Source organism: Trifolium pratense, linkage group LG1 (assembly GCF_020283565.1).
Source record: "Trifolium pratense cultivar HEN17-A07 linkage group LG1, ARS_RC_1.1, whole genome shotgun sequence".
Taxonomy (NCBI): Eukaryota; Viridiplantae; Streptophyta; class Magnoliopsida; order Fabales; family Fabaceae; genus Trifolium; species Trifolium pratense.
In genome coordinates, this window is record NC_060059.1 from 24,631,187 (window position 1) to 24,650,883 (window position 19,697).

The 19,697-nt window shown below is 33.1% G+C and overlaps 1 long non-coding RNA gene across 2 annotated transcripts; it reads right to left on the reverse strand.

Moving 5' to 3' along the window:
* Window positions 1–12,099: 12,099 nt before the first annotated feature.
* On the reverse strand, window positions 12,100–16,044 carry LOC123906515. Of its 2 annotated transcripts, XR_006808942.1 has the most exons (3): window positions 16,030–16,044; window positions 14,415–15,394; window positions 12,100–12,413 (listed from the first exon to the last, which is right to left on the reverse strand). It is a non-coding gene; the product is annotated as an uncharacterized LOC123906515 (long non-coding RNA). The 2 variants fall into 2 exon arrangements; XR_006808940.1 differs by lacking the exon at window positions 16,030–16,044 and having other exon boundaries at window positions 14,415–15,745.
* Between the last annotated feature and the right edge of the window lie 3,653 nt (window positions 16,045–19,697).

Sequence of the window (19,697 nt, forward strand, 5' to 3'; positions counted from 1 at the left end):
TGTGGAAGGATAAAGTGGCTGGCTGACTGGGGAATGATATTAATGACTGAATCTGTCCGCTCAATTGTAAACTTGACGAAAAACACTCGAATGGAGTTTGAGTTGGCGATTTGAAGCGAGGGAACGGACAAGCAAAAGGAGTTGTCACCTAAATAGAGCAATTCCTTAAAGCGGTTAATTAGTATATAAGAACCATCAACAACAGTATCTGACAAATGCACGTCCAACCACTTGAGGCTTTTCAAATCATAAGCGGCAACGAGAGTGTGACATTTGTAGTAATTAAAGTAGATTACGCCATCAGCAACTGCTGAGACCGGATCCCAGTCTGAAAAATCGAAAACAATAAGTTTCCATTCATCAGAGCTAGGATAGTAAGCATAGATGGAAGGTGATGGAAGTGAGCCCCTTTCCAAGTGAAGGATGATACGATCGTGAGAAGGGTCTGGCATCGCAAACATGGACAGGAAGCAGCCTTGTAATTCAGAAGGCAAAGTTATACTCTCCCACGAATCAGAGGTGGGATCAAACAACTGAGGATCAAGGTCATGGAATCCCATGTTGTAAATCTTTCCATGGAGGCAAGTACTGTTGGAAAAAAGGTGTCCGAAAATTGGCTTTGGATGTTTGCACCACTCCCCTACAGAGTCACTGGCGGCTAATCGCATATGAGCTGAGCCCATGTAAAAGGTATCCGTGGGGTTTTGGGATACATAAGAGTCAATATCAGCGACATCTTCTGAAGTACTATAGCCACCAAAAATATAGATCGACTCACGCAAACTCAACATCCTAGTAAATCCAGAAGTACTAAACAAAGGAGGTGAGACATTGCGATGAATTTTCTGGTTCTCTAGATCCACAATGTGAAACTCCAAATGTTTAAATTTTTTATCATGACAAACAGACAGCACCAGAATCCTCGGTGACATCTTCAGTTAAACCTGCTTTCAACACAAATGGAATTAGAGACGATAAAGATTGTCAGGTAAGTCTTGGTTTACACCGATCAAAAAGATGCCATCAAAACAATTAGAAAATGAGAAACTCTTAGTTTACACCGACCAAAAAGATGCCACCAAAACAATTAGAAAATGAGAAAAACTGAGATAATATAAATCTGCGAGAAAATTATATTGAAAAGTACGAGAATACATATATCACTCTGATTTCACAAATACAAATCGATAAAGAGTAAAGACCGATGAAAAATAAATCGGCACGAAATATACAATCAACAATATGAAACTACATATCACTCCGATTCCACATAAACTGTTAGATGTTGTTAATGAATGGGTTTTCCATGAGCATTGCCCAGTGCTCATAGTATCCGTCGAATCTTGGAATTGATGGTTGTAGGTAGTTTGAATTTTCTGCCATTGAAACGGAGAGAAACCTTCTCCGGTCCAAAGAATATTGGAGCTTGATCGAGAACGGCGTCACCGTTGCTCCGGCGAATCCAACGGCTGAACAGACGCGCCTTGCACATGAGAGCAAGCTCTGCGATTTGAAGGTAAAGAATTACCTATTTCAGTCTATTGATAGATCAATTTTAGAGACGATCTTGGAGCGTGAAACGACGCGTGATATTTGGGAAGCCATGAGACGCAAATATCAAGGCTCAACAAAGGTTAAACGTGCTCAATTACAATCTTTAAGGCGTGAATTTGAGGTTCTTGCCATGGGCGAAAGTGAATCTGTGAATGATTACTTCGCAAGAACCCTAGCTATTGCGAACAAGATGACATCTCATGGTGAACAGATGAATCAAACCAGAGTAGTTGAGAAGATTCTAAGATCCATGCCATCTAGGTTCAATTATGTTGTGTGCTCCATTGAGGAGTCGAATGATGTGACTACCCATTCCATTGATGAGCTACAGAGTAGCTTACTTGTTCAAGAAGGTCGAATGAAAACTCAAAAAGAACACAGTGAAGAACAAGCCTTGAAGATCTCAGATGCAGGCAGAGGCAATGGCCGAGGCAATGGAAGAGGTAGGGGACGCAACACATCACGAGGGAGAGGAAGAGGTAGACAGCAAAGTAGAGATTTGGTTCAGTGTTACAAATGTCATAAGTTTGGGCATTACCAAAGTAACTGCCCTGAATGGGACAATGTGAATTTCTGTGAAATTGATGAGGAAGAAGAAACCTTATTAATGGCTGATGTGAATTCAATTGAAAATAATCCAAGAGAAGAAATGTGGTACCTAGATTCAGGCTGCAGCAATCATATGACTGGTAAGAAGGAATGGCTGCATGATTTTGATGGCAGTTTCACAGAATCTGTCAAATTGGGGAATGATTCAAAGATGGCTATCATGGGCAAAGGCAATGTCAAATTGAAAATAGCTGGTAAGGTGCATGTGATTACTGATGTATACTACATACCAGGACTAAGTAGTAACTTGTTAAGTGTAGATCAACTTCAACAAAAGAATCTCACTGTAGTGTTTAAGAATGATATGTGTCAAGTCATTCATAATGAGAAGGGGTTGATTCTTACTACTCAGATATCAGCAAATAGAATGTACATGATATTTGCTCCTGTAATTCTGCCCAACTACATGCAAATGAGTAAAACAGATGAGTATCACTTATGGCACAATAAATATGCACACCTCAACTTTAAAGGGTTAAAAGTCCTTAATAAGAAACACATGGTGAAAGGGCTACCTGAGTTGAAAGATATTGAAGACAAATGTGGTGATTGCTTGTCTGGCAAGCAACACAGAGATATCATTCCTAAGAAATCAACATGGAGAGCATCAACAAGGCTTGAACTTGTACACACTGACATATGTGGACCCATCAAACCTGAATCAAATGGAGGCAACATGTACTTCATCACTTTCACAGATGATCTTACTAGAAAAACTTGGACTTATTTCCTGCAAGAAAAATCTCAAGCCTTTGATATTTTCAAAAAATTCAAATCCCTAGTTGAAAAAGAATCAAATTGTGCCATTCAATGTCTTAGAAGTGATAGGGGTGGAGAGTTTACTTCAAATGCTTTTAATGAATTTTGTAGTTCTCAAGGCATAAAAAGGCAACTGACTGCTGCGTATACTCCACAACAAAATGGAGTATCAGAAAGGAAAAATAGGACAATATTGAATATGGTTAGAAGCATGTTAACGGCAAGAGATGTTCCAAAAAGATTTTGGCCTGAAGCTGTGAATTGGGCTACATATGTCATGAATAGAAGCCCTACTTTTGCTGTGCAAGATATGACACCTGAAGAAGCATGGAGTGGATTGAAACCCTCAATTCATCATTTTAGGATTTTTGGTTGCCTAGCTCATGTACATGTTCCAGATGTGCAAAGGAAAAAGTTAGATGGAAAAAGTATCAAATGTATTCTTCTTGGAGTTAGTGAGGAATCCAAAGCCTACAAACTATACAATCCCATTGAAAAGAAGATTATTGTGAGCAGAGATGTGATATTTGAAGAGCAAAAAAGGTGGAACTGGAACAAGGAAAATCACAAGAATCCAATGATCCCTGACTCTGCAATTGAAATGGATAGTGATATTATAGCTGAAGATAACCAGCCAGTGACTCCAGATGAAAATCAATCAGATGATGCTGAAGTTGATATGGATACTACACAATCTAGTGAAAATGAAGAATCAGAAGGTGACAATGATGACAGATTGCCACCTAGACCAAGAAGACCACTTGGCTACCTTGCAGATTATGATACTACTACTGGAGAAGAAGAGAATATGATACAACATTTTGCCCTATTTAGCTCCAAAGAAGATCCTGAATCTTATGAAGATGCTATTAAAAATGATGTGTGGAAGAAAGCAATGGAATCTTAAATTGAATCAATCAATAAGAATGACACTTGGGAGCTAACTACTCTACCAAAAGGAGTAAAAGCTATTGGAGTAAAATGGATCTTTAAGACAAAGTACAATGAGGAAGGCAAGATTGAGAAGCACAAAGCCAGACTTGTTGCAAAAGGGTATGCTCAGAAACATGGTATTGATTTTAGTGAAGTATTTGCTCCTGTGGCTAGATGGGATACTATAAGAACTATACTATCACTGGCTGCATCAAAGAACTGGTGTATATTCCAATTAGATGTCAAAAGTGCTTTTTTGCATGGAGAGTTACTTGAAGATGTGTATGTGCAACAACCATTGGGATTTCAAGTAGGTGAAAGAAATCAGGTCTACAAACTCAAAAAAGCATTATATGGTTTGAAACAGGCACCTAGGGCTTGGTATAGCAAAATACAATCCTACTTTGATACTGAAAAGTTCATGAAATGCTCACATGAACATACTCTGTTTGTCAAATATGATGAGAAAGGAAAAATTCTTATTGTAAGCCTGTATGTAGATGATCTCATCTATACATGAAATGACAATCATATGATGGAAGAATTCAAAAGTTCAATGAAGAGGAAGTTTGCTATGACTGATTTGGGCAAGATGAAGTACTTCTTGGGAGTTGAAGTGAATCAAACTCAGCAAGGTATCTTCATACATCAACAGAAGTATGCATCTGAAATCCTCACTAGATTTGGAATGCAAGATTGCAACAAAGTTTGTACTCCAATTGTGCCAGGATGCAAGCTTGTGAAGGATGAAAGTGGCAAGCCTACAGATGCTACTAGATACAAACAGGTGATTGGTTGCTTGATGTATTTGTTGGCTACCAGACCTGATATGACATATTCAGTGTGTCTTGCTGCAAGATATATGGAAAAACCAACTGAAATACATGTCACTGCAGTAAAGAGAATATTGAGATACTTGAAAGGAACAATAAACTATGGAATCTGGTATAAAAGCACTAATGCAGAGAATGTAACACTAGTAGGTTGGACTGATTCTGATTATGCAGGAGATTATGATGACAGGAAGAGTACATCGGGCTATGTCTTTAGCATAGGTACTGGTGCTATATCTTGGTCTTCAAAAAAACAACCTATTGTCACCTTATCAACCACTGAGGCAGAGTTCATAGCAGCTGCATCATGTGCATGTCAAGGCATATGGTTAAGGAATGTGTTAAAACAGTTGATGCAAGAGCAGATTACTTGTACAACAATCTATTGTGATAATAGCTCCTCAATCAAGTTGTCAAAGAATCCTGTTATGCACGGAAGATCAAAACATATAGATGTGAGATATCATTTTCTTAGAGACTTGAATAATGATGGTGTGATAGAACTCAAGCATTGCAGAACTAATGAACAATTGGCAGATATCATGACTAAAGCTCTCAAGTTTAATACTTTCTGCAAATTAAGGGAGGGGCTAGGAATATGTGATTCCAGCTCTTTGAATTGATACATGCTCAAGTGGTAGCATTGACAATGTTGTCTGATTAATGTTGCAGTTTGCTTGCTTAGCAAAGGAACATGTACATGAGGGTTGAACATGTTGCAGACTTGTGCTAGTTTGTTTTGTGCATTTGTATAGTTTTTAGCTTGTCTGCGTTTTGTGTATTGTCTGGTTTTGTTTAGTTTTTCATGTTTAAGTTGATTTTGTGCATGACAATCAACTTTAAGGGAGGGTTTGTTAGATGTTGTTGTGTTATTGGGCTTTTGGTGTTTAGAGTTGTTAAGCCCAATACACATTTGCTTGTAATCCTAAGCCTATATAAGGCACATTGAATGAATGAAAGGCATTGGGACCTCCTTTACAATAACAATAACAAACTGAAAAACACCAATATAACTAACTACTAACACAACAATACAAGGGTATATCTCACTCCGATTTCGCTCGCATATACAAGCTATAAAACACTGATATAACAACAACAACAACAACAACAACAACAACAACAACAACACTAGACTATTTACATATAGATTACTCCTATTTCACATATACAAACCGAAATAAACATTATTCATTCAAACACAGGCCACCAAAACAATTAGTAAAGAACCCTAACCAATCAAAGAATATCAAATCATCACGGATCGACCTAAGACAAGGGCGGGGGTTTAAGAAAATTACCCGATGTTTCGAGTTCTGCGTTTGGGTATCTTCTCGATTTTGGGGGAAATTAAAATTATTCTACGTATTTATTTTCCTTTTTTTTTAACCTAAAATAAAAAGCCAGACTTATGTGTGCATGGACTATGGGCTGGGGGAAATTGGGCCAAGCTTCGTTGGACCTTGAAAATAAGTGTGTGTTTGAAAAGATGGAGTTTAAGAAAAAAAACGAATTTATATAATATGTCCCAAATTAATGAGTCATTTATTAATATATTTTTTTATTTTTCTTTTATAAATATATCCTATTACCTTATAATCAATCATATTTAAATATAAAAATCAAGACTAAATATACTCTTGATGGTTATGGAGTAACTAACACATGATCATTTTATTTTGATACATTTTAATCTTGATTCAAGGTTTTTAAATATGGACATTCAAGTGTATGTTCTTTATTACTCAATTATTTGAACTAGTGTTTTGTGCCCGTTTGTGTGATCTACATTCTCTACTGTGCTAAGTATATAAATTATAAAAACTAATTTGTGTAAATTTCATTTTTATTTAAATTAATTTTTTTGTAATTTTTTTCATTTAAATACACTTGGAGTGTTAGATCGGTCGTAAGAGTTTAACTTTGTGTGTCATAAAGCTTGAATATAGTACTAATCATTGCAAAAATATCTATTATTTAATTATTTTAAAAATATACAATTATATATTTAGTTATATTTTCTTTTTACTTTTTTTCAATTGTGTATCCAAATATTTGTGACCAAACAATTATTTTCATCCATCTATTGCCACATTGCATTGGCGCCAAAACCATGAACAAGAACAAGTGATGGTTTACATGGGTTATGTAATTTTGGTATCCAACAATGCATGGTGGTTCCGTCGCCGAGATCGGTCACCACCGACCGGAGACCGGCGACGGTGAATGAGTGGCGGTATAACCAGTCTCTTGAAGCGGCAAAACTGAAACATTTTGAAAATTTTGACAACATGGAAGAAAGATAAAAAATGAATCTTTGTTTGATTTTTGTGAATGTTTTTGAAGAATTTGAAATGGGTTATGAAGAAATTCAAAAGGGTGTGTTATTTTTATATGATGATAATGAAAACGATGGATTTTTTTTTTTTTGGTTTACGAAAACGATGGATTTAAGAAACAGAGGAAAAAAATAATTTTGATTAATTTAATGTTATGCGAAGAACACGAGATATTGCCAACTCAAATTGGAATGCAATAATTGCGGATTGTGAATTGATGAAGAGGTTACATGTGTATGCTCTTGTACATTCTATTTTAGATAGATAAAAACAAAGGGTATAAAAACAAAAATAACATGATAGATCTCGAAACAAATGTATACTCCCTCCGTAACACTATATAAGCAAAAATCATTTTTTTAGGTTCATTGAATAACAAATGTATTTGGTTTATATTATAGACCAAATACATTAATTATGGAATGAACCTAAAAAAATGATTTTTGCTTATATAGTCTTACGGATGAAGTAGATAAACACCTTGAGTCAGATGGATTAGGTGCAGTCGAATTTTCGATGCAGTCATTTTACAGCCGTCCGATCACGATCGGACAGTTTAAATAAATGTTGTAAGTAAATGAGTTTTTAAATCATGACCGTCCGATCTTGATCGAACGGCTATAAATAGCGTGACTGCACCAAAAAAACGAATGCATGGAATCCGAGTTCGTAGTCTAGAGAAGATAGGGATGGCAATTTGACCCATACCCAGTGGGTACCCACAAAAAATACCCACAACGGGTAGGGTAAAAACTCGCATTTTGGGTACGGGCACGGATATGGGTAATTACCCACAAAAATGAGCGGGTATGGATGCGGGTACGGGTACCTTAATACCCACCCCGCCCCATACCCACATAATATATATTTATTTATTTTATTTATATTATTAAATAATAATAATATATGTATATCAATTTTAAAAAATACAACACTATTAAATTATTACACATTTTAAAAAAAATATGTTTATTTATAAGATAATGAAAATATAATGTGAATATGTCAACAAATATATGAATTTTAGCATGAGGTTAGTACTAATTTGTTTATAATTTTCAATAGTTAACATTAACATTTTTGAATTTTTTGAATTATATTAAAATGATATGATATTTTATAATTAATCGATTTATTTTTAGCAAAAATGCGGGTAACAGGTACGGGTATGGGTACTTAGGTACCCATAGGGTATGGACACGGGTACAAAGGTTGTTACCCACGCGGGTATGGGGATGTGTACGAGTATTTTTTCAAACTACGGGTATGGGGATGGGTACTATAGTACCCTACCCATACCCTACCCATTGCCATCCCTAAGAGAAGAAAACAAAGTACATCTCACTCGTAATAAGACATTTGAGGAGGGATTGTCTTCCATTATTATTTTTTCTCTATATTTATGTGTGATTTTTGCTATAAGTTATTTGACAAAAAATAAATCAATATAATATTAAGAGTAAATTTGATGTGGAGTATGCAGGTGTTATTACTACTGTAGTATTTATTTTAGTTTATTAGGTATATTTATCCACGGTTCATAAGTTCTCCTAATTCAACCGAAATATGTTAAAATTACATGTGTATTTAAGTAGTATTTATCATTTCGTCTAAGATAAAAAAAAATCTACAACAGCAAACTAACATAAAAATAATTAAATTATGCATATTACCAACAATAAATTGACCAAATTAATAAAAATGTTTGGACCAGTCCCGTGAGTTTAGTTCAGTTGGCAAGGACATTGCATTATATATGCAAGGGGCCGGGGTTTGAACTCCGATCATTCCACTTATCCACCTTATGGGTGGATTTTTTTTTTTTTTTTGGTCTTATAGTGGGGCTCAAACTTGAAAAAAAGTCATGTTAAATAAATAAATGTTTGGACCATTACCTCCTTTCAAAGTTATAGTGGGGCTCAAACTTGAAAAAAAGTCATGTTAACATGTGTCTTTATGGGACATGTTAATGTATCTAAAATTAGAAATTAACTTGTAATAATAAAAAAGAATTTAATGTTTAAAAAGTACTTCCTCCGTCCCATATTATAAGGAAAAAATATCATTTTTTATTGTCCCAAATTATAAGTAAAAACAACTAACTTTTATAATTTTAAGATTTATTTTTACTTATTCTCATGAAATTTAATGTAAATTGCATTTAATTTACTCTCTATTTTTTTCCCATAATGAATAATCAATAAAAATTCTTTTTACATCTTCCTGTAAAACTTATTTTAAGAAAAACACAAAAAGTTATACTTTGGAGTACAAGTACAATGGATATAAGATACGCATTGGTAAGTTTCGGGAGATTGTCGTGATGTTCAGTTTCGTGACATCAAACATTTCCCTTCCATGTTTATTTTAGGAACAAATAAACTCAGAGACAAATTCACCTAATGAATCAAAGAGAAGAGAACACGAACAAAAAACAAAGACAAATTGCACGAAAGTAACCAACTCAAGATGGCGAATCTTCATTTTAATTCAGTTGAGCTGCCAATTAACTACTTACCTAAAAATAGAACCCCAAAATCATTCGGAGATTGAGCGCATCTACTCCAACTTAATTAGTGGTCTAAAATTCGAACTAGTCTTGAAAATACATCAACGTTAAACCTTTTAAAGATTTTAAAGAGTAGTGTTTTGTCTTCTATTAATGTCTCTAATTTTAAAAGTCTCTTTATATCCCTTATATATACCTCAAAACTATAGTAACAAACATATTTATAAAAATGGAGATGATCTTTTACTCCTAACCGAGGATTGAAAATTGAAAGAACTTCACCATATTGCATCAAATTATAGATGCTATTATCTGGCTCATTCTAAGTACTATTTAGAAAGAGGAAACAAAGAGAGGAATTTAGAAGAAAGATGATGAGAAGCATTGCAAACAATTTGGTTTCGAATATTGGCTCCAATAATAATAGAGCAACACCCCATGCCAAAGCACCCCAGCCTGACCAATACCTAACTGCAATAGCACAAAATAAGTATTATACATTGTTTCTTTAATAGCTTAATGTAGATTTTTATGTACCATGTATATTGTATAGTATCATCTAAAAATCAACTCGAGTCGGATAAATAAATAGAAAAATTTATAAATAAATAACAAAGAAGTTCCTTCACCACCAAGCATAACTAACAAAAGGGAAGAATTAAACTTTGTCAAACTAAGCATTTGCTTGCAATAAACCAACCGAGTAAAAGTCGTAATTTCCTTTACAAAAATGTTGCTTCCTCGATATATTTGGCTTATTTTTTATTAAAAATTCTAAAATGTTCTGTTTTATTCCAAAACTAATCTTGGTGTATTAATTTATTGTACAGGGAATGTGTTTGTTTAATTAATGCATAACATTGGAATAGATTACATTTCATACAATTTAATAAGGGTATAAAATGGATTATATATTTAATAAAGAATAAATTTAATAAAGAATTATTTTTAACTATAAAAGCTCTAAGTTAACGTCTCAATTTTTATTATAATGGTGTGATCAATATTGAGTCTCGTAATACATATTTGATTTTTTAGAAGAATCCCCCAATATTGTCAAAAAAAGAAGAATCCCCCAATATTCAATTCAATATATATTAAATTTTGATAACAATCTATATTTTGTTACGATTACGAATTAATTTTTAACTTGAAAAGCTCCTCGACGTAGTCATACAGCAATGCCTCAATTTTTATTAGAACGATGTGATCAGTTTAAAGTCTAGTGTTGTATAATTGGTTTCTTGAATGATCCCCCTATTTTCAATTCTAAATATTTTCAAATTTTGATAACAAAATATTCAATTCTTATTTTTATTTAATAAAAAGTGTTTAATAAATATGCAGATTTCAACTTGAAAAATTTAAATCAAAATTTTTAAACTAAAATTACTAATAACAAATGAAATGACGGGTAAAAGTTACAAGGTTTAGCAATATATAAGAACCACAAATGATTTTTAAAAAAAAAAAAATAGGAAGAAGAATTCCAAATAAAAAATTTAAACATACAAAATAAGTGTCGAGATAAAATGAATTTGGTAAGAATTCGAATACCTTTGAATCAAAATAGAGTAAAAAGGTAAGTTTAAATAATATTCACGACTTTTTCCTCGTAGTTCTTTTAAAGTATTAAAATGCTAGATATTCAAACATTAATAAGATAAGAATATAAGTAGGTGTGTCTTTACATTTTAATTATCCAACATAAAAGTTATAGAAAAAACACACAAAGGAGGCCAAACATGAAGGATAAGGTTTGATATAAATTTTTGGCCTATACTCAAATAATCACTTATTATACAAATAGTAAATTTACAAATAGATTTTAACTTATTAAATCCTGATAAATGGACACATGATGAGAATTTTATTCATTTATCGAGATTAATGATTTATCAAGTTTAAAAATACACTACTTTCATTATATTTAGATGAAAACTTATTAATTTAACGAGATTATTCATTTATTAATATAAAGTTTATATAATGAGGTTTTTAAATAAACAAATATAATATAATAACATTATTTTTATAATTTAATAATATTGAATATTTAATACAATAAATATATTAAAATAAATATATTCTAAAAAATAATCGGTCATCGGACGGGCTATGAGCTAGTTAATCTAGGCCGTCAAAAAGGCCAAGCTTATTTCATAACCACATACTAGCATCTTTCGTAACAACATACTAGTAGAGCATTTGGTAAAATCTGAATCAAACCAAACTTTTAATCAGTACTGAAACCGAAATGTTAGGAAAAAGGCTACCAAAAACCGAACCGAAATAAATTCAATTTTGAAAGAGAACCGAAAGCATGATCTGACAATCAACACGTTTTTATACCGTTTGCTTTCAACACTTGGATTTCTAGCACCAGAGACTGTAAACTTTTTGAAAAGAGTTCAAAAGGTCATACATTGTAATGTTGTGACGCCTAGGTCTAAGAATGTAATTTTTCAAAGATTGGATTTTGCTATTCAAAAAGGATTAGCGGCGCAGCTTGTTGTCCGTCTACCTTTTGTCCATGTGTAATTATTTTATATATATATATATTAAAAAAAAAATTTGATTATTAATTTAATTAAATTCACTAGAATCACAGAAAAACATCCTAAAAATTCATGTTTACCACAAGTCACTGACCAGCTACACTTAGCTAGTTCACAATCACAAATTTAAAACATCCGGAAATTAAAATTTGAGTTGCTTGCTAAGTTTACGTTTAAAAACAACAGAAAAAGTGCCTAAAGAGTCACAGGCTAATATTAAACTTGCTGTCTTGCTGGACTCTGCTTCTTCAATCTTCATCGTGAGTTGAGTTCTGAGTTCTCAAACGTAATTGCTGCTCCTTTCCTGGTTTCAGTAGTTCTGCAGAATGAAGATAAACAAACTGAGAACATATAAAATGCACAGAATAAACCACTTCAAATTATAGCCAGAAACCTCTGATATAAAATGGCCTGGGACCTACTTACTGCAGATACCTCAGAATAAAATTACTGCAGAATCATGCAAACAATCAAACATATCCAAGATCCTGAACAGCAGCAGCAGCACTTGCAGTAAGGATATGGAAAATTGGAAACTAAACTATTATTACAGCACTTGCAGTAATTGTTGACATAGCCTAGAGAAGTGATAATATACTAATAATAACTAAGACTGTTTACATTTTGCACAGATACACAGGTTTTATTATCCTTTAATAAAATATTAAAGGATAAAACAGTAATATACACTACTATTATTAATACAAAAATACAAAAAAAAAAAAAAATTAAATAGTAAACATCGATTAATATACTAATTGTTTTATAACAATCATATATTTATAATAAAATACAAGTAATCAATCAATAAGATTAAAAGTATAATAATATAATCACACATGATATTAAATAGATTTCAAAATATAATTGAAAAGAACAAAATAAATAAGATTAAAAACTAACACACAAAAAATATTCTATTTGCAGGGGACATAAACTATTGACAATGATTTCTATAAGAATCATTAGGTGAATTCTGTGTATCTATTGAGAAATGATTAATACATTATAATATCCAGCTCAGCAACACATTGATGCAAATACATTCAAGTGTTGCAGTTTGAAAGCTTTACTGATATATCTGGCCAAGTGATGGGATAATCAAGCATTGTTTTCTTGCTCATGGTATATATGGCCAACTGATGCAGGACTACAACTTTAATTACAAAGGCTTTATAGGAATGCAGGCTAGCTGCCATGTTCTAATTTTCTCAAGGCCAAGGCATTTAGATGTCCTAATAAAACTTATGAAAGTTCATAAAAAACACCATTCATCAGCAGATGCAGATGATCTTTGGGCAAAATGTATGGATTTCTTATCACAACATATCTGTGGGCAGCAAATTAAAATGAAGAAAATCTTCACGACCACGACAATCATTGTTCTCAGGTTCTAAACATGATAACTATGTCAGATATCATTATCCTTAATAAAATGACAATGGACCTTAATCTTAAAATGAGACTGAAAAAATACATAACGACCGCAGATTGTATCAATAGTTTGAAGTGAGCTGATGCAGTCACCGGTAGCATATTTCTCGGTTTCTGCTTTTAGTAAATTCTGGGCTTATTATATCAGTATATGAAAAGTGTTAAGCAGAACTGGCGGGTTTCATTTCCTTCATAGTGTTTACACTTTTTAGACGATGCTTAAGCAGATAACTTAGCGTTCTAAGCACACATAGCTGTCTAGGTGAATGAAGTACATGTCATAGATGAGATATCATCCGTCGAGGAAGAGGTATATTCGTCATCTCTAAGATTGCTGGGATGTCCCATATGTCTAGGCGAAATGTCCCTTGCTATCTCTGGTAAAGAGCACCTCACATTGACCACATATTATAGGGTATTGTTAAAGATTCAGTACTGATTGCTAAGCATCATACCAGGTCATAACACAAGGACAATTTCAAGTGGCTTAAAGAGGCTACTGATGCTGTTTCTAATACCTTCACACCTAGTGCAGAGTTTTGTATTTAGTTAACATTATGGTCTTTTCAATAATTTGCAAGTGATTATATACATGATAGCAGGGTAAGGATAAAGGATAATACAGAGAACAAAGGCATACACTAGTCTAGTTACTACATTAGTTGGTCTGTCAGAGGCATTTTGTTGAACACGTTAGGACATCACTCAAACAAGACATGTATAGTACTCATAACAAATCCATTTACGTGTGTGTGTGTGTGTGTGTGTGTGTGAGAGAGAGAGAATAAGATATGTAGTGTGCATAATTAAATAGAAAATAAGATAAAATTTCAGTGTGTATGCACACCTAAACCAATCACAAAAGCTAAGTAAGAAATAAAAGTACCTAAGAAAGTGCGATCATGTTACGCAAGTAGGAAGTGTGTGGAAGGATAAAGTGGCTGGCTGACTGGGGAATGATATTAATGACTGAATCTGTCCGCTCAATTGTAAACTTGACGAAAAACACTCGAATGGAGTTTGAGTTGGCGATTTGAAGCGAGGGAACGGACAAGCAAAAGGAGTTGTCACCTAAATAGAGCAATTCCTTAAAGCGGTTAATTAGTATATAAGAACCATCAACAACAGTATCTGACAAATGCACGTCCAACCACTTGAGGCTTTTCAAATCATAAGCGGCAACGAGAGTGTGACATTTGTAGTAATTAAAGTAGATCACGCCATCAGCAACTGCTGAGACCGGATCCCAGTCTGAAAAATCGGAAACAATAAGTTTCCATTCATCAGAGCTAGGATAGTAAGCATAGATAGAAGATGATGGAAGTGAGCCCCTTTCCAAGTGAAGGATGATACGATCGTGAGAAGGGTCTGGCATCGCAAACATGGACAGGAAGCAGCCTTGTAATTCAGAAGGCAAAGTTATACTCTCCCACGAATCAGAGGTGGGATCAAACAACTGCGGATCAAGGTCATGGAATCCCATGTTGTAAATCTTTCCATGGAGGCAAGTACTTTGGCAAAAAGGTGTCCGAAAATTGGCTTTGGATGTTTGCACCACTCCCCTACAGAGTCACTGGCGGCTAATCGCATATGAGCTGAGCCCATGTAAAAGGTATCCGTGGGGTTTTGGGATACATAAGAGTCAATATCAGCGACATCTTCTGAAGTACTATAGCCACCAAAAATATAGATCGACTCACACAAACTCAACATCCTAGTAAATCCAGAAGTACTAAACAAAGGAGGTGAGACATTGCGATGAATTTTCTGGTTCTCTAGATCCACAATGTGAAACTCCAAATGTTTAAATTTTTTATCATGACAAACAGACAGCACCAGAATCCTCGGCGACATCTTCAGTTAAACCTGCTTTCAACACAAATGGAATTAGAGACGATAAAGATTGTCAGGTAAGTCTTGGTTTACACCGATCAAAAAGATGCCATGAAAACAATTAGAAAATGAGAAACTCTTAGTTTACACCGACCAAAAAGATGCCACCAAAACAATTAGAAAATGAGAAACACTGAGATAATATAAATCTGCGAGAAAATTATATTGAAAAGTACGAGAATACATATATCACTCTGATTTCACAAATACAAATCGATAAAGAGTAAAGACTGATGAAAAATAAATCGGCACGAAATATACAATCAACAATATGAAACTACATATCACACTCCGATTCCACATAAACAAACTGAAAAACACCAATATAACTAACTACTAACACAACAATACAAGGGTATATCTCACTCCGATTTCGCTCGCATATACAAGCTATAAAACACTGATATAACAACAACAACAACAACAACAACAACAACACTAGACTATTTACATATAGATTACTCCTATTTCACATATACAAACCGAAATAAACATTATTCATTCAAACACAGGCCACCAAAACAATTAGTAAAGAACCCTAACCAATCAAAGAATATCAAATCATCACGGATCGACCTAAGACAAGGGCGGGGGTTTAAGAAAATTACCCGATGTTTCGAGTTCTGCGTTTGGGTATCTTCTCGATTTTGGGGGAAATTAAAATTATTCTACGTATTTATTTTCCTTTTTTTTTAACCTAAAATAAAAAGCCAGACTTATGTGTGCATGGACTATGGGCTGGGGGAAATTGGGCCAAGCTTCGTTGGACCTTGAAAATAAGTGTGTGTTTGAAAAGTTGGAGTTTAAGAAAAAAAAAGAATTTATATAATATGTCCCAAATTAATGAGTCATTTATTAATATATTTTTTTATTTTTCTTTTATAAATATATCCTATTACCTTATAATCAATCATATTTAAATATAAAAATCAAGACTAAATATACTCTTGATGGTTATGGAGTAACTAACACATGATCATTTTATTTTGATACATTTTAATCTTGATTCAAGGTTTTTAAATATGGACATTCAAGTGTATGTTCTTTATTACTCAATTATTTGAACTAGTGTTTTGTGCCCGTTTGTGTGATCTACATTCTCTACTGTGCTAAGTATATAAATTATAAAAACTAATTTGTGTAAATTTCATTTTTATTTAAATTAATTTTTTTGTAATTTTTTTCATTTAAATACACTTGGAGTGTTAGATCGGTCGTAAGAGTTTAACTTTGTGTGTCATAAAGCTTGAATATAGTACTAATCATTGCAAAAATATCTACTATTTAATTATTTTAAAAATATACAATTATATATTTAGTTATATTTTCTTTTTACTTTTTTTCAATTGTGTATCCAAATATTTGTGACCAAACAATTATTTTCATCCATCTATTGCCACATTGCATTGGCGCCAAAACCATGAACAAGAACAAGTGATGGTTTACATGGGTTATGTAATTTTGGTATCCAACAATGCATGGTGGTTCCGTCGCCGAGATCGGTCACCACCGACCGGAGACCGGCGACGGTGAATGAGTGGCGGTATAACCAGTCTCTTGAAGCGGCAAAACTGAAACATTTTGAAAATTTTGACAACATGGAAGAAAGATAAAAAATGAATCTTTGTTTGATTTTTGTGAATGTTTTTGAAGAATTTGAAATGGGTTATGAAGAAATTCAAAAGGGTGTGTTATTTTTATATGATGATAATGAAAACGATGGATTTTTTTATTTTTTTTTTGGTTTACGAAAACGATGATTTAAGAAACAGAGGAAAAAAAGAATTTTGATTAATTTAATGTTAGATTTATATTGAATGATTCATAAGATTGATCGATGGAAGAATGCGAAGAACACGAGATATTGCCAACTCAAATTGGAATGCAATAATTGCGGATTGTGAATTGATGAAGAGGTTACATGTGTATGCTCTTGTACATTCTATTTTAGATAGATAAAAACAAAGGGTATAAAAACAAAAATAACATCATAGATCTCGAAACAAATGTATACTCCCTCCGTAACACTATATAAACAAAAATCACTTTTTTAGGTTCATTGAATAACGAATGTATTTGATTTATATTATAGACCAAATACATTAATTATGGAATGAACCTAAAAAAATAATTTTTGCTTATATAGCCTTACGGATGGAGTAGATAAACACCTTGAGTCAGATGGATTAGGTGCAGTCGAATTTCCGATGCAGTCGTTTTACAGCCGTCCGATCACGATCGGACAGTTTAAATAAATGCTGTAAGTAAATGAGTTTTTAAATCATGACCGTCTGATCTTGATCGAACGGCTATAAATAGCGTGACTGCACGACTGCACAAAAAAACGAATGCATGGAATCCGGGTTCGTAGTCTAGAGAAGAAAACAAAGTACATCTCACTCGTAATAAGACATTTGAGGAGGGATTGTCTTCCATTATTATTTTTTCTCTATATTTATGTGTGATTTTTGCTATAAGTTATTTGACAAAAAAATAAATCAATATAATATTAAGAGTAAATTTGATGTGGAGTATGCAGGTGTTATTACTACTGTAGTCTTTATTTTAGTTTATTAGGTATATTTATCCACGGTTCATAAGTTCTCCTAATTCAACCGAAATATGTTAAAATTACATGTGTATTTAAGTAGTATTTATCATTTCGTCTAAGATAAAAAAAAATCTACAACAGCAAACTAACATAAAAATAATTAAATTATGCATATTACCAACAATAAATTGACCAAATTAATAAAAATGTTTGGACCAGTCCCAAATTTCTATATCAATTTCTATTCGAATGAATTTAAACAAGCGCAAATTAATTCGAATAATCTCAAGAACACAAAAATGAACACGTTGATTAAGCATCAAAGAATTGAATTTGTACAAAGCATGATTAAAGAGGTACGAAATTGATACAAAAAGCAATGGACAATTAAACAAAATTATAATTATAATCCGAACCTCAAGAGTTCATATCTGAAGATGCCGTGCACCAATGAATCGATAGAGCAGCCGAAATTCTATTGTTTGTTTCTGTGAACAGTGTATGACAGAATAATCTAAACCTAGGCTGCGCTTTTACTTAAATATTACAGAGAAATCGGGCTATATAAGCATCGGAACGAAAAATATAAGTTTAACCCGGATTTTAATTATTATTACTAAGTCTGGAAGTAAAACGTAATTATTTGGCTTCAGGCTTCAACATGAAAGTTGTAGCTCTATGTCTTAGCTTTCCAACGCATATTCTCGCGCCTCAATCCGATATCCGTAGCTCCAGTTATGACCTATGCATCGAGAAGGTGTCAAATTACTTTTTATTCATAAAATAAGTAACGAAAATAAATTGTCGTAGCATAAGATAAAAGAATGTGCATTAGAAATGCACTGATAAATTATTTTCATTTATTTCTCTGTTTGCCTTCTCGCAAGTGCCCTAAGTTAGGGAAGTATCATTTGATTTCTTGATGTAGTTAAAAAAAGACATGGAAATTTATTTTTATTGTTAGAAATAAACTTCAAGAGCTAAAGCATAGAGATAGAGAGAATGAGAGCTTTGTATTCAACTCTTCTAATGTGTGTCTTTACATCATAACAAGAGTCCTATTTATAGGACACAAAGAAGGAAGTGAATGGTTAAGGTAATTAAAGACCACTTAGGAAGTCATTCACTAATGAAGGGTATAGGAATATGGAAGACCAAGGATATGGACATCCACTAGCATAATTATTCATAACACTTCCCCTTGGATGTCCATTGAGGATATGCCTCATTAAAATCTTACTAGATAAAAACCCAATGGAAAAAAATTCTAGTGAAGGAAAAAACCTTACCAGGAAAACCCAATGGGACAAAACCATGGTGAAGAGAAAAAGAGTGCAGAACACATTTATATCTCCCCCTCATAAACACAATTATATTTGAAACGAAGGAGACCAATTAATCTTTATATAGTTGATCAAAAGCTTTACTTGATGGTGACTTTGTAGAAAGATAATCATCTATGTAGTTGATGAGAAGCTTTACTTGACGGTGACTTTGTAGAAAGATCTATTTTATCTCCGTTAATATACTCTTCTTTGAATTAGCTGTTGATATGATATTATCTTCTTCAAGTTTCTTGTATGCTTAGAATCACAAACCTCAACAAAATCATATTGTCAACTTTCTTGATGCAGTGCTAAAACTTCAACATAATTGGAGGATATTGTTGTATTTCTAAGATACAAACTATCTGCTTGACATTGTTCCAGTATCTTTGATTTTATT